The sequence below is a fragment of the Lithobates pipiens genome, unplaced genomic scaffold (genome assembly GCF_037356315.1).
Source record: "Lithobates pipiens isolate NorthernLeopardFrog02 unplaced genomic scaffold, aLitPip1_a1.2 Scaffold_30, whole genome shotgun sequence".
In the NCBI taxonomy this organism is placed as follows: domain Eukaryota; kingdom Metazoa; phylum Chordata; class Amphibia; order Anura; family Ranidae; genus Lithobates; species Lithobates pipiens.
Window position 1 is genome coordinate 72,238,787 of NW_027507791.1, and position 15,536 is coordinate 72,254,322.

The 15,536-nt window shown below is 45.4% G+C and overlaps 1 protein-coding gene across 3 annotated transcripts in view; it reads left to right on the plus strand.

The window, feature by feature from the left end:
• TMEM260 (transmembrane protein 260) overlaps positions 1 to 15,536 on the plus strand; it is a 143,920-nt gene that overhangs the window by 93,439 nt on the left and 34,945 nt on the right. The window lies entirely within an intron of this gene.

Sequence of the window (15,536 nt, forward strand, 5' to 3'; positions counted from 1 at the left end):
CCTGGGTGTTGGGTAACTCCACAATGAAATCCATAAACAGGTGGGTCTAGGACCTCTCTCCATTGGGTATGGGTTGTAGGAGGCCCACTGGAAGGTGTCGAGTCTTACTCTGAGCACACATGGAACAGGCAGCTACAAAGGCAGTTACATCAGCACATAGACTAGGCCACCAGCATTGTTGGAAAATGGCCCAAACGAGTTGAGTTGATTCTTTCCAGGGTGGCCAGCTGTCTTGGGAGAATGGTAAGTCTGGAGCACGGCAGTACGGAGACTCTCTGGGACAAAGCAGCGGTCACAAGGTTTCTCAGGAGGAGCATAGACATGAGCCGCAAGAATTTTGTCACCCAAAGAAGTGAGACTGGTGCAAACTGTAGCCAGAATACGATCAGGAGGAATCACAGAAACTGGAACCGACTCCAACATGGAAGTGGAGGAAAATTGTCGTGACAAGGCTTCAGCCCTTACATTCTTAGTACCGGGTAAGAATGAGACAATGTAAATGAAACTTGACAAGAAAAGGGCCCATCGCGCCCCCTTCTGGGAGAGAGGCGTTTAGCCTCAGACAAGAATGTGAGATTCTTATGGTCAGTAAGAATGAGAACCGGCACAGTGGTACCTTCGAGGAGATGTCTCCATTCTTTCAGGGCTAACATGATCGCCAACAGCTCTCTGTCACCAATCTCATAATTTCACTCTGCAGGTGACAATTTTTTGGAAAAGTAACCACAAGGATGCATAGCGCTCTCAGAGGTAGGACGTTGAGACAGACAGGCGCCAACACCAGTCTCAGAAGCATGAACCTCAAGGATAAAAGGTAACGTAGGATCAGGATGTGCCAACACAGGAGCAGAAACAAAGGCAGCCTTGAGACTCTCAAAGGCCTTAATGGACTCCGGAGACCAACTCTGTGGGTTACTGCCCTTTCTGGTCATATCAGTCAGGGGCTTGATCAGAGACGAGAAGTTACAAATAAACTTCTTATAATAGTTAGCAAAGCCCAGGAAACACTGTAGAGGACGTAAACCCACAGGTCGAGGTCACTGTAGGACTGCTGAAAGTTTCTCTGGGTCCATCGAAAAACCAGCAGTGGAAATGACATAGCCCAGGAATTTAACCTGCTCACGATGGAACTTGCACCTCTCCAGTTTACAATAGAGATTGTTCTCTCTTGGTTTCTGAAGCACATGACAGACATCTGTGTGGTGGCTCTCCAGGGACTTGGAAAAAATGAGGATATCATTGAGATAAACCACCACACATAAATGCAACAAATCTCAGAGGACATTGTTAATAAACTTCTGCAAAACTGCTGGGGCGTTACAAAGGTCAAAAGGCATTAAAAGGTACTCATAATGGCCTCTTCTGGTATTAAACGCAGTTTTCTACTCGTTTCCCTCCTTAATCCTCGACGGACAACTCGCCCAAGAAAGGGTGACCAAAACCATGGGCTTATCCTTCTGGATAACTGGGAATAAATCAACGCCACTTAAGGTCTGTCCGTGACAGGACCTCAAGGTTCGGCCATTCCCTGGACGGGTAGGACAGGACTTCAAAAAGTGACCTGCCTGGCAACAATAAAGGCACAATCTCTCCCTCCTCCTAAAGGTTCTCTCATCCACAGAAAGATGTGTGAAACCGAAGTGCGTGTTTTCACCTTCGCTGCCCGACATGGTACCAGGAGGCATGGGGGGTGAGGGAGGCATGGGTGGGACTGCAAAGCTGAGACAAATGTACAGGAGGCTTCTGCAAGCGCTCCTTAAACGAGATTCTTTCTCTGAGTCTGCAGTCAATGAGGATGGCAAACGTGATCAACCTCTCCAGCTCAGTGGGTATATTTTGGGCTGCTATCTCATCCTTGATGGTATCCGAGAGACCATAAGAAAAAAGCATCATTGTTCCACGCAATCTCTGCTGCTAGAGTACGGAATTCAATGGCGTAGTCGGCAACAGTTCTTGTACTCTGAAGGAACGTCTGCCGAGCAAATCTTCAACAGGAACGCAGGTGAAAGTCTCTGTGATGTTGACGTAGGCAGAGATTAAGTGAGCTGGATGACTTTAAGTAGGCAGGACTGACAAGCAGAATCAACAACAGCTGGGTAACTGTGGAGAGAGATCGGGGCTGGCAATTAGCTGACAGCTGAGCGGCCAGTTCAGAGAAGGAAGGCCTGAGCCCAGCCCTGACAATAAAGCTATGGAGGACTATATTGCTAACGTACTTTCCCGAGGGTTCATCTGCAAATCCTCATCTCCGGCTGGTGCTGACTTCTTCTTTGTGAAAAAGAAGAGTGGTGAACTGAGGCCTTGTATTGATTATAGGGGCCTCAATCGCATCACGATTAGTAACGGCTACCCAATTCCATTAATTACAGAATTATTTGACCACCTCAAGGGAGCAACGGTTTTCACAAAGCTTGATCGGAGAGGGGCATACAATCTTGTGAGGATCAAGGAGGGCAACAAATGGAAAACTGTGTTTAACACCTGGACAGGACATTATGAATACCTCGTAATGCTGTTGGCCTTTGCAACGCTCCTGCAGTTTTTCAGGAGTTCATCAACCATGTCCTCCGAGATATGTTGCAGCAATGTGTGGTGGTTTATCTCAACAATATTCTCATATATTCTAAATCCCTAGAGAGCCACCACACAGATGTCTCCCGTGTGCTACACAGGTTGAGCGATAATAATCTGTATTGTAAGTTGGAGAAGTGCAAGTTCCATCGTGAACAGGTTACATTTTGGGGTTATTTCTACTGACGGTTTTTCGATGGACCCAGAGAAATTATCTGCAGTTCTACAGTGGCCTTGACCCTTAAGTCTACGTCTGTTGCAATGTTTTCTTGGCTTTGCCAATTATTATTGGAAATTTATTCAGAACTTCTCTCCTCTGGTCAAACCCCTGACTGATATGATCAGCCCACATAATTGGTCTGCGAATTCCATTAAAGCCTTTGAGTCTCTCAAGGCTGCGTTTGTTTCAGCTCCTGTGTAGGCACATCCTGATCCTACACTTTCCTTCATTCTTGGAGTGGGCGCACTTCTGCCTCAACGTCCTACCTCTCAGAGCGCTATGCATCCTTGTGGCTACTTTTCTAAGAAATTGTCTCCTGCAGAATGCAATTACAAGATTGGGGACAGAGAATTGTTGGCTATCATTTTAGCTCTTTTCCTCTGCTTCCAAGATTGAGTTGGTGCCCGTTTCTGTAATACCTCATGATTTCATTCTGGCTACTGTACGCACCAGTCTCACCTCACCTTTGGGTGACAGAATTTGTGCTGCTCAGATCCAGTCTCCTCTCGTGTGACCAGGTGACTGCTGCTTTGTCCCTGAGAATCTCCCCGCTACTTTGCTCCAGGCTTACCATTTTCCAAGGCGACTGGCCACCCAAGGAAGAATAAACAAATTTAGGCTATTTCTCAACAATTCTGGTAGCCTAGTCTCCTCGCTGATGTAACCGCCTTTGTAGCTGCTTGTTCTGTGTGTGCACAGAGTAAGACACCACAACACCTTCCAGTGGGCCTCCTACAACCCATACCCAGTGGAGAGAGGCCTTGGACCCACCTGTCTATGGATTTTAATGTGAAGTTACCCAACTCCGAGGGCAACACAGTTATTCTTATGGTGGTTGACTGGTTCTCGAAGATGTCACATTGTATCCCACTAAATAAGTTGCGCACATCCAAAAAACTGGCATCCATTTTTCCTCAGGAGAACTTTCGTTCACATCGGCTACCCAAGGTCATCATCTCTGACAGGGGTAGCCAGTTTTTCTCCAGGTTTTGGCGAACCTTTTGTGCACAGTTAGGAATTCCGCTTGCCGCCTTCTCCTCCGTGTATCACCCGCAGTCCAATGGGGCTGCAGAACGTGCCAACCAAGCCTTGGAGCAGTTTCTACGCTGCTATATTTCTGACCATCATAACAACTGGCCGGACCTCCTACCTTGGGCTCACAAGAGTGCCGTCAATAGTGCTCACAATAGTGCCATCAATACCACTTCCCGATTGTCTGAGTTTATGGCGAATTATGGTTTCTAACCATCCATGTTGCCTGACTCATTTGTTTCTCAAAGAATCCCTGCATTAGATGGCGCCAGCCAGCCTCACAGTCAGAAGCATGGACAGCCCTCCTCTTCCTCCTCAGTGCGACAACCTCCAGGGAAGGGTGAGTCGCAGCAAACCCAGGCTTCCAGGCCTGCTGACCTCCTATTCTCCCCTCCTGATGACACTGACACTGACTCCCCTGCAGCTCCACTACATGATGCAGAGCACACAGAGCCCACTCTGGCACGGATCATGGAGGCTATACAGCACAGCCATGCTTCTCTCACTACACAGATGGACTCCATTAAAATGGATCTCTCTTTACTGAAACATGATGTTCATACCCTCCGTCATAGAGTGAGGAACGCAGAACAAGGCATAGGGGAATTGGAAGATGAGACGCGCCCCTTGCAGGGCTCTGTTAGGGAACTGCGTCAGTTCTAAACAATACTGCTGACAAGTTCACGGACATGGAAGACCACTTGAGGTGCAACAATTTACGCTTCTTGGGGTTCCCGGAGGGCTCTGAGGGCAGAGACCCAGAGGCCTTTATGGAGCGCTGGCTGACCACCACGTTTGGCTCCTCCACCTACTGATGGCTGCCATTGAAAGGGCACATAGAGTTCCCCTATGCCCCCTGCCCTCTTGTGCCCCGCCATCCTCATTAAATTACTACACTTCAGTGACAGAGAAGCTGTTCTCCGAGCTGCCCGAGAAAGCAGAGTATCCTTTAACGGCAATGGAATCACTATCTTTCCTGACTTCTCAGCAGCCACTCAGAAACAAAGGGCTACCTTTCTGGCCATCAAACGGAGGCTAAGAGAGCTTAATTTACCCTATGGTATGCTTTATCCTGCAAAATTGACGATCATTTATCAGGGTAAAGCCCCGTACACACGAGTGGACTTTTCGAGGGATTAAGTCCGACAGACTTCCGAAGGAGTTCTGCCGGAGTTCTGCTGGAGTTCTGACAGAGTTCTGACGGACTTTTCGAATGAGCGGACTTGGCCACACACAATCACACCAAACTCCGACGGATTCGAACGTGATGACGTACGACTGGACTTGAATAAGGAAGTTCATAGCCAGTAGCCAATAGCTGCCCTAGCCTCGGTTTTAGTCCGTCGGAATAGCATACACACGAGCGAATTTTTCGGTAGGAACTTGGTCCGGCGGAGTTCCGTCGGAAAAATTTGAAGCATGTTCCATTTTCTAAAGTCTGTCAGACTTTTGCGAATCAAAAGTCCGTTGCAGCCCACACACGATCGAAAAGTCTGACGGAATCATTCCGTCAGACTTTGGATGTTGAAAAGTCCGCTCGTGTGTACGGGGCTTAAGGCCTAATTCACCACAGACCCTAAGGAGGCATCGCATTGGGTGGACACCCGGATCACAGGAATCAAAACCGGAGGCCCCCTCCTCATTGAAGTTGTTTGGCGCAGAACACATTTGACTACCCCTGGCCTGCACCCCCCCCCCCCCACTTGATTGAGGTAGATTAGGGGAGGGAGTGGGACAGGTTCTCACATTTGTTATGGCCCGCTCACTTTTTTGTTACCCACTAGATGCTGGAGATCATCCTCAATTTTATATCACGGGCCACGTGCATGTCAGCAGGGCCGCTGATAGAAATCACGGGGCCCCCCTTCAGCTCCACCCTGGCTGCGCCCCTAGTCCCTCCTCCAGCCCCACCCCTGGCCCCACCCATTGCCCCTCCCCAGACCATACATAGTGAAATGTAATGTTAGTTCAACATCTTTAGGCTGGGTTCACACTGCTGCGGCTACAAGAACCGGATGTGATTCGCACCGCACTGCAGTGCAAATCACATGCGATCTCTGTGCGATGCGAGTTCAGCCATACAGATAGTATACAGATAGTATGGCTGAATTCGCATCGCACCCGGCCCAAACTCGCACAGGACCCTTTTTTTGGTCCGCAGCAGAATCGGATCGCATGGGTGTTCACACCATGCGATCCGATTCCTGTCTGAGTTTGCAGGGTCCTGTGCGAGTTTGGGGCCGGGTGCGATGCGAGTTCAGCCATACTATCTGTATGGCTGAACTCGCATCGCACAGAGATCGCATGTGATTTGCACTGCAGCCGCTCCAGTGTGAACCCAGCCTAAAAAAAAATGGGTATTCTTTTGTGTTTACATGTGCTAGAATTCATTAAAGTGCAATTATTAAAATTATGTTTCAAAAGTACAAAATTGCTTACGATTTTTAAAATGTAATCATTAAGTATGACACAAGTATGTAATCATTAAGTATGACACAAAAGAAGGTCAGTCCAGTTTTGTGTCATCTTTTATGCCTCAAGATCAAGAATACACACCTCACCTTGTCCCCAACTTCCAGATAAGATCTCACCTCGATCGCCCGGCCCCTGCTCTCTCAGCTTCTTGTTAGTCATGTGTAGAGAGAGAGAGGATTGGGCATATCACTCCACAGCATAACCTTTCTATGCTAATGCTGTGCGGTGTGCGGTGTGCAGAGGATGTATTCCTCCGCGGCCGAAAAAGAAGAAAGAGTCCCCCCCACTACAGGCAGCCGCATACACAGAGCGTAGAACACATATTGGAAAAAAAAAACTGTACCGACCGTGGGGGGGGGGGAGCGGTGGATTGGTGGAGGGGATTATGGCTGGATGTTATCTGCTGATAGCGCGCGTTATTTATGGCAATCCATGATCGTGGAGGAGGAACTTTTTTTTTTTTTGGCAGTTAGGTTGCCCGGGCCCCCCTGCTGGTCAGGCCCGGTACAGCAGGGCCAGATGTACTGGCCTATCAGCGGCCCTGCATGTCAGCCATGTGGGATAACGGTTGATGATGACTTTATGTTTCTCCTTAACCGCTTGCTCCTTCTAACTCAGGAACTGTTTTTTAGAATTCGGTCACTACATATTTTTGTTTTGTGCAGACGTGGATGGAAGATCACGGCTACAGACTTTTCTTCACGTCTCAGGATTTGTTGGTTGAGGGACTGTGCCATGACTCCCTTGCTTTGCAGTTTTAGTTTTGGGGACAAAGCTCTCATGTGTTTGGGTTTGGGAGCAGGGAGGGTTAGGGTAGTTTTGAACGTTCTGGGATTTTTCTTTTTTTTTTATGCTTGTCTTCACTAATCCATGATTATTTGGTTAATGGTTTGGTTGGCCCTTCTGGCCTGCAACTGATCCCTTTAAGGGGTACTATGCTTCCTCCTATGCATCTGTTTGATTTATCCATGTTCCCATATACTTCTTGGGGTGCACTGGGCTATAATATATGGGTATTTCCAGTGGGCTGTGAGAACTGGGCCCCACCGATTATATCTCATGCTTACTCCTGACTAGATTATGCATAATCTCATGGAAGGTTCGGGGCTTAATTCCAAGGTGGAAAGGTCATTAATGTTTGAGTATTTGGCATAACATAGCCCGCATGTGATTCTTCTCCAGGAAACCCATCTGCAAGGCTTCAGGCTCATGGCCCTGAAGAGAGCAAAAATTGCATATGCCATTCACTCCACTTACTCCACATATGCCAGCGGCATGTCTATCCTCATTGCCAAGTCCGCGCCCATCACCATCAAACATATCAAACTAGATCCAAATGGCTGTTTTGAAACCATACACGGTGTCTAGCCTCTACATACCACTACCATTCACTAAACAATTCTTTGAGTGGGTGATGGGCTCAATATTGGCGATTGCGGAGGGCCCCCTTTTGATAGCTGGTGATTGCAACACGGTACTTGATAACTCCATTGATAGGTTCCGCTGCTCCACACTACCCCCCACACCCCTTGGTTCCTTTCTAACCCAATTTGACCTAGTGGAAGCCTGGAGATGGAAGCATGCGGATAAGAGGGAATATTCATGCCAGTCTGAGTCGCATGGTACATTGTCTTGCATTGATTTATATTTGTTTTCATCCGATTTGCTCGCACTGATAGCTGGGGTCAAGTACCTTCCTGGGGCGGTGTCTGACCATTCTCCCTTGTTGGTGGATCTGGGCACCCCCTCCTCCTACAGGGTCTGACGGCTGAGCCCATTGTGATAGGCTGACCAGGCTGATGTCGATCAAAGTAAAGCTGAAATGAAGACGTACTGGATGGACAACAGACAGAGTGCCTCCATCCCGATTGCCTTTAAGACCACCACACATGGCTCATTTGCAATGGTGATAGGGCAGGCCCGCAAGTCATCTCAGTCCAGATTAGTGGATGCTGAGGGAGATCTCTTAGGATGCAGAATCAGCTTATTCTCCATCTCCTACTTTTGAGACACACACTGTCTGGTGGCATAAAGCCAGGGACTTAGACTTGGTACTCTTGGAGCGTACCCAAAAGAAACTGTTTTATCAAAACCAATGTCTCTTCGAATTTGGCAACAAAAACAGTCACCTGCTGGCCTGTCTCTCTAGACCAGACTATCAGCCATGCAGCATCCCAAGAATTAAAAACTCTGAGGGTAAAGTATTGGAACAAAACAATTAAATAGTGGAAGCATTTGTCACATTCTACTCCTCAGTGTATGCTACTATAGCTCACTATACCATTGTTGAATTAGATGATTACCTGTCTGATATCACTCTATCAAAGCTTCAGGATTACCAGGCTTCACTGCTTGATGCTCCCCTAACAGCTGAGGAAATAGGGGAGGCAATACAGTCCTTTGCCAGGAAAAAAACCCACCAGGACTAGATGGATTTCCCATAGATGGTACATGCACTTCAGAGACTTATTAATCCCTCACCTGCTTAAGTTATACAATTTTGCTCTGAGGACAGGACAGTTACAGCCCTCTATGTCTGCGGCGCCGATTGTCCTCATTCCTAAACCCCATAAAGACCACCTACTCTGTGAGTCGTATAGGCCGATTTCACTCATCAACACAGATGTTAAGTTTCTCTCCAAGGTGCTCACCCAGCGATTGAACACAGTCATTACCACTATTATTGGAGAGGACTAGAATGGGTTCATCCCTGGGCAATCAACCTCCATCCACTTACATATACTTTTCACCAATATGCAAGCTACTCATGATGGAGTGGGTTCCCGGGCACTGTTGGCCTTGGATCCCCACAAGGCCTTTGACTCAGTGGAATGGCCATACCTCCTAGAAGTCTTGACAAAGTTTGGTTTTGGTGACACTTTTATTAGGTGGGTACAGTTGCTGTATCTGAGACCTACTGCCAGGTTGCGAGTGAATCCCTCTGTGTCTGATTCCTTTCTGATAAAGAGAGGCACCAGACAGGGGTGTCCCCTGTCGCCATTGCTGTTTGCATTGGCGATAGAGCCTCTGTCTGCTCTGATAAGATCCAGTAGGTAGGTTGTGGGATTGACGATTGGGGGTCTGGAAGAAAAAGTTTCTCTCTATTCCGATGATATGTTAATCTACTTGGTTCCTCAGTCGTCTCTCCTGGCCCTGCTGGGTATTATTCGGGGGTTTGGTCCCTTCTCGGGGCTCCAGGTCAACTGGGACAAATCTATCTTATTTATGATAGATCAGACGACATTGATAGTATTCCCCCCCCCCCTCCTGCCCACTGCAGACAGTCAGCTCTTTCCGATATCTATGGGTTGTGCTACAACATCCCATCTCCTCTTATATTAAGATCAACCTAGACCCCTTTATTGCTAGAATGAGAAACACCTTAAAGACATGGATTACTCTTCCCCTGACATTACTAGGTAGGATAAACATTTTTAAAATGATTTTCCTGCTGCGTAACTCACCATGCTATGTTACCAAGGCCAAATTTAGGGAGATAGACTCAATCCTCACCACTTTTATTTGGAGGGGAAGGGGCAAATCGGATTGCTAGAAATACCCTGCAGCTACCGGTTGTGGAGGGAGGTCTTGCTTTACCGTGCCTACAGACCCTATTACTTTGCTTCACAATTGGCACATGTGCATTGATGGTTTTACCCTGAAGCCAACAATGTGGCCACTGCTCTGTAGGCAGCAATCCTTACCTCCTATTAGTCCCTCCAGAACCTGATACACAGAATGACCCTACGGGGGAGGGAGGGTACTAGCGTCCTAGCGATAACCCTATGGATTTTCAGGCTCTCTAGTATGCTCAGCGAATACTTCCCTGTGGGGGAACCCAAATCTACGTGAATTTTTCCGTTGGACTGATGGGGGTATTCTGGTCTAATAGGGGATTAAAAACTATTATGCATCTATTTTCAGGTAATACGTTCCGCCCTTTCACTGAATTCCATAGAGTTTACAACCTCCCACACACTGCTTATTTCTTATACTTGCAGATTCGACACACCACCGCAATGCAGTTCGGTCTCCCTAACATAGTGGTTCCGCTAGAATGACTACTGACTGATTCTTCTCATTCCAAGCATATTTGACATATGAAGCCAGAGGGTGCTCGAAAAAGTTCTCTAAGATTTGGGATTCTTGGGTTAGTTCTGACCGTACCATATCAACTGCTCCCTGATATCTTGACTGAAACTAGATTCCTTAATACAGATTGCACAAGAATATGCCCCTAAACTCTGATTGATATCACTTATGAGGAATGGAATAATGACTTCCGCGTTGCTCCGTTTATATTGAATGTATACTAGACCTATGTATTCTGTTCAGGATTGAGTGCTGTTTGCTTTACATGTGTATTTGTATGTTTTTTTCTGTTGTGTGTGAAAAAAACAAAAACAAATTTACCCTTTAAAAAAAATAGAACTGTAGGTTTGAGATTTCACCATGCAACCAGGTGTTAAGATTTGCTTATATGCTTTTATGGTCATGCCTGTTATAGCATAAGTTACCCAGGATCAGGGTGAAAGTAGAGTGAAGTGTTCTTCCACCCTTGTATATCCAATTAGATCAAAGACCAGCCTATAACCCTATATCGTCACACACATTAATGTTGTTATAATTGTGCTCTTCAGAGTGATATGGAAAAGCTAAACCACAAAGTATTATGTTTACTAAAAACACACATAAAACCGTCCAACACACTGAAAATAATACATTTTAGCAAGTATTTTAAGCCACCAAGATGACTTTATAAAAAGATATGCCACAACGTTTTTCTGAGTAATCCCTGCTGAGCTGAAATTTGCAGCCATTGTCCACAGCCCGGACACAATTAGTAGAAGACACTTTAATAGACATCTGTTACAACAGGAAACCAGATGGCTGCATTTATTGTCTGGGTTGTCTACTCCTGTCCTGTACCTTTAATATTTTGTTTGGAGTTTTCTAATTTGGTAGGACCTTGTGGCATAAAATAAGTGTATTCTTTAATCAGAGCATGTGTCACTGTTGTGAATCAAAGATTTTGAAATCTGTGACCAACACGGAAAGATATAAAAAAATATCTTCTTTAGTTGTAACTAGAACTCTGAGGTCATATGCTCTACTCTAGATATATAAAATTGTATGTAAATCCTAAATCATTTTTAGTATCCATGGTGTCATTCCTTACTGTATATAGTTTACATAAGCAAATTTATTTTTGTGAATTGGTTGCAAGGTTTTTTGCCTAGTGATCCTGCCTGTACCAACGCTTTCTTCTATAGGCTGACAACGCTAAGCTGTTCCTTTTCAATTAGCAGCAGCGTTGTCAGCCTGCTGAATGAGCTCCTTCAGTTTGCAGTGGAACTATCGATCTGACAACCCGGCAGCCAGTTGAAGGTTTGCACATGGCAGTCTGACAGCGCAGCTGCTAAGTTTGAAGCAGTGCCTAAGATACGTTGATAAAAGCGAGATTTTTTATAGTACAGTCTATGCTTGTAAATAGTGTGGCTTTTTGCTCCGTTTTGCCAACCCTACTAATGTCTTTCTCATTCATAACTTCATCTTATGTTTTTAAATTTTTTAAATCCAAATATAGTCATAGAAATAGAAACCGGTTGTGCAGGGTGCCTGCGTAAGGCTGGGTACACATGGTATAAAAATCAGACAAAAACGTTTGATTCATCAGGAACCAGCCGATTTTCGACTAGTGTGTGCAAGCTCCCCGTCCGAAAGAAGCTGGTCTCGAAACTGGCTTCTGTCGAAACAGGCATGCTGGAAAAACAGCATCTGACCAGTGGACTTAGCCAATATCTGCAAGCGCTGATCAGTGTGTTCTGGCAGGGGGGGTAGTCTCCTTGCCTGAATACAGTAGCTCAGCGGTAGAGATTGCTGAACTAACATAGCTTGAGTTAATACAGCAATCTGTACATTTAAAAAAAATAATAATAATTAGCCTGCTGGATTGAACGAAAAAAAAAACTTGGTGTGTACCCCATCTAAGACTGGCCATACATGGATCAGTTTTTTTTTTAATTCTACCAGAGAGTTGAACAAAAAAAAAAACTGAACAGATTACCCATCTACACCTTTGAGGTTGATGGGGGAATCCTCCCCACTGCACTATTGTATTCTAACAGCAGGGAGACTTCCCTGCTGTCAGAATACACAGATCAGCACTTCAGCCTGGTACCTGTGAGGTTGATCAAATGGCTTTTATCGCACATGGCAGTTGAACAGAAGTTAATCAGTAGATCGACTTCTGTTAAACTGCAGTGGCCACACTAAATCGAGCAGCAGAAATTTGAGCAGTCCCTGGTTAACTGGTCGAATTTTGTTTCGTGTATGGCTAGGTTGCAACTTTGCAGTTAAAGATTTAGAACCAGCACTCTCAATCAGCTCTTCTCTTCCTCTGTAATGCAAGTCCTCGGACACTTGTGAGGAGGGTGTGGCTGCTACTCAGCTATGCTGGCATAGACCTTTAAAGGGAAGGGCATTTTAAAGTATTTAAAGAAAATAACCTGCTACAAAAATTATGACATGCAAGTTACAGGACGATAAAGAGAAAAAAATTCTAAGACTTAAAGGGGAGTTCCAAATATATATAACATTTTTATTTTTTATTTTTTTGTGAATATCTTACGATCAAACTTACTTTATAAATAGCACTCAAGTTTTTTGTTTCTGATTTTGAAGCAAAAATAGCTTTTATTCTTCTGTCCTGGCATTTCCTATATTGCTTGTGGGCATGTGAAGCCCACAAGCACTATCTTCCAGGATATGGTGCAGCTGAGCGACCAGCATGCACCACCCGTTCTCGCGCATGTGTAGTATGTTAGGCTCGCAGCACCGTAAACTTATGATGCTTTGATGGGCGGCGTTGTGGGAAGTGTCTGCCCCGTTGCATTTTCATCCAACATCAGTGCCTGACCTTACAAAGGATGTTTCTGGCAAAATGGTCAAACATTGCCATAGGCCCACTCCCAAACCTTATGGACAGCCTTCCCTGAAGAGTTGAAGCTGTTATAGCTGCAAAGAGTGGGCCAACTCAATATTGAACCCTACGGACTAAGACTGGAATGCCATTAAAGCTCATCTGTGTGTAAAGGCAGGCACCTCAATACTTTTGGTAATATAGTGTATGTTGTATTTGTAAGCCCCTCCCATTAGAATTCAAACACGAACAAGCTCCCACAACACTCACTCGCATCAATCACGATCTGGTCAATTTCCACACCGATTTTACCATTTGGTTACTCATACTAGGAAACCACTGAAACTGTGGACAGTAGATTTCTATAAAAAGCCCAGTGCCCTGCAAGTGTATTTTCTATCAAAAGATGATGGAAAACTTCCACAGCTGCCATAATTATGGCCAGCATTAGGAATCAGTACTGATATTAATGCATAAGGTCTATTTTGCAGTCTCTAAGACAGCAAGTTTGAGTAGAGCCCTTGCCTTCTTCTCTTTCTCTTATATAATTCATAAATTGTACCCTTTTGACATACAGTCCTGTGAATATGTTGATGCCTCTTACAGGACAATATTCATTTTCTAATTTGTACTGTTAACCAGGGGTCAAGTCCTGGGGAAAAAAGTGTGGGAACTCCCACACAAGATCCACTCCCCCACCAAAAATAAATAAAAAAATGATACGCTCATATGCACGAACACTTCAAAAGTGGTATTTCTCATCCAATTTCCGTATTGTGTGTATGAAGCTTAACTGTTAGTACATAAAAAAAAAACAATCCTCAATAAACATAAATATGGTAATTCTCTGAATAATCAGCATTCATTCAATTGTGCTTTCATGCAAATGTGAACATCATATTCTGATCTTTATTGGGGAATGTTATTTTGTATATAGAGTGTTTATGTGGTGAGTTTACACTTTTCATTGAACAGAGTTCGGATAACACAGGGTTAAACGGAAAGGTCATAAATTAACTGCATATTATCTGGACAGAATGCTTGGGGAGATAGTGTAGGGAGATGTGTTCCTGCTTAGGAGATGTATGTTAGCTTGGGGGGCTGCAAACTCTGCAGGGCTCCAACACACTCTCACTGCTATTCCAGCCCTTCACATATTTCCACATAAACTTCCCTCCTGGCATTAAACTTTGCCAGGTATTGTGCTCAGCTTACCACCCTAAACTGATGTTCCTCCCTCAGCTCACCTCTCTCCCTGCATGTCCTGTGAGCAGAATAGCTGTGCTCCTCCTCTGGGTTCTCTCATCATATGGCACTGAAGATAGAGGGGGGGGGAGTCAGTGGGACACACAGAGCAAGTATGCAGGGGGGGGGATGAGGAGACATAAAATCATGGCGGGGAGGAGCGCATCATGAGAGGTCTGACTAAATACAATCTCTGGGCAGCGGGGACCTGATCTACCCATCAGCTAGCTGTGATTGGCAGGTAGATCAAAGAGGAAGCTGTCCTGGGGTCCCCTACTGGCAATGCCTGAATGGTCAGTCAATTCCTGGTGTGCGGCACTTACTATTGCAAGCTGTGTCGGCGGCTGCTGATGTAGCACCTGCCACACAGCTCACATACTTCAAAGTCTTGCAGAACGCGGCTGCTAACGGGAACTGAGTTCCTGTTGTGGAAAAAGTACAGGAACTCCGTTCCCATGCGTTCCAGCAGGACTTGAGCCCTGCTGTTAACCTATCAGGTGTTATTTAGTTTCTCTGAGCTACACAGACCGCTAATATTCATAGGCCTGCAATTGTGATAATTTATGAAAACTGGAGCAAAAATTAAGCCATTATGCCCAGCAACCAATCAAATTCCTTGTTCTGTTTTCTTGCTGCAATATGTCTATCAGAATGGATGGTTGTAGAACCTCAAAGGCAATACTAAAAAAAGACATGGCCACAGGCTGCTAACCCAAGTTATGTTATATCCTAGTTTCAAGCAGGGGACTGCTGTAGGACAAAGGCAAGCATTCAGTGAACTCCCTTTCTTCTTTGTGACACTGAATCTGCCTGTTCCTATACACTAGAATCTATTGTCCTCCTTCCTATTTATTTTAATATTACAGTCTTGTTACGCGTTGCAACCGCTGTTCCCATTCAGCTCGGCAAGTGTCTTGACAGCTTAGAACTTCCTTTTCTACCTTAAGGGCCATGAGCCCATGACACTGGGAAATGGCACATTAAACAGTTGCTCTCACTTACCATTATTTTGTACTTTTTTAATTAATATTGTCATGACTCGGTTTGTGGAAATATTACACAGCGAGCTGA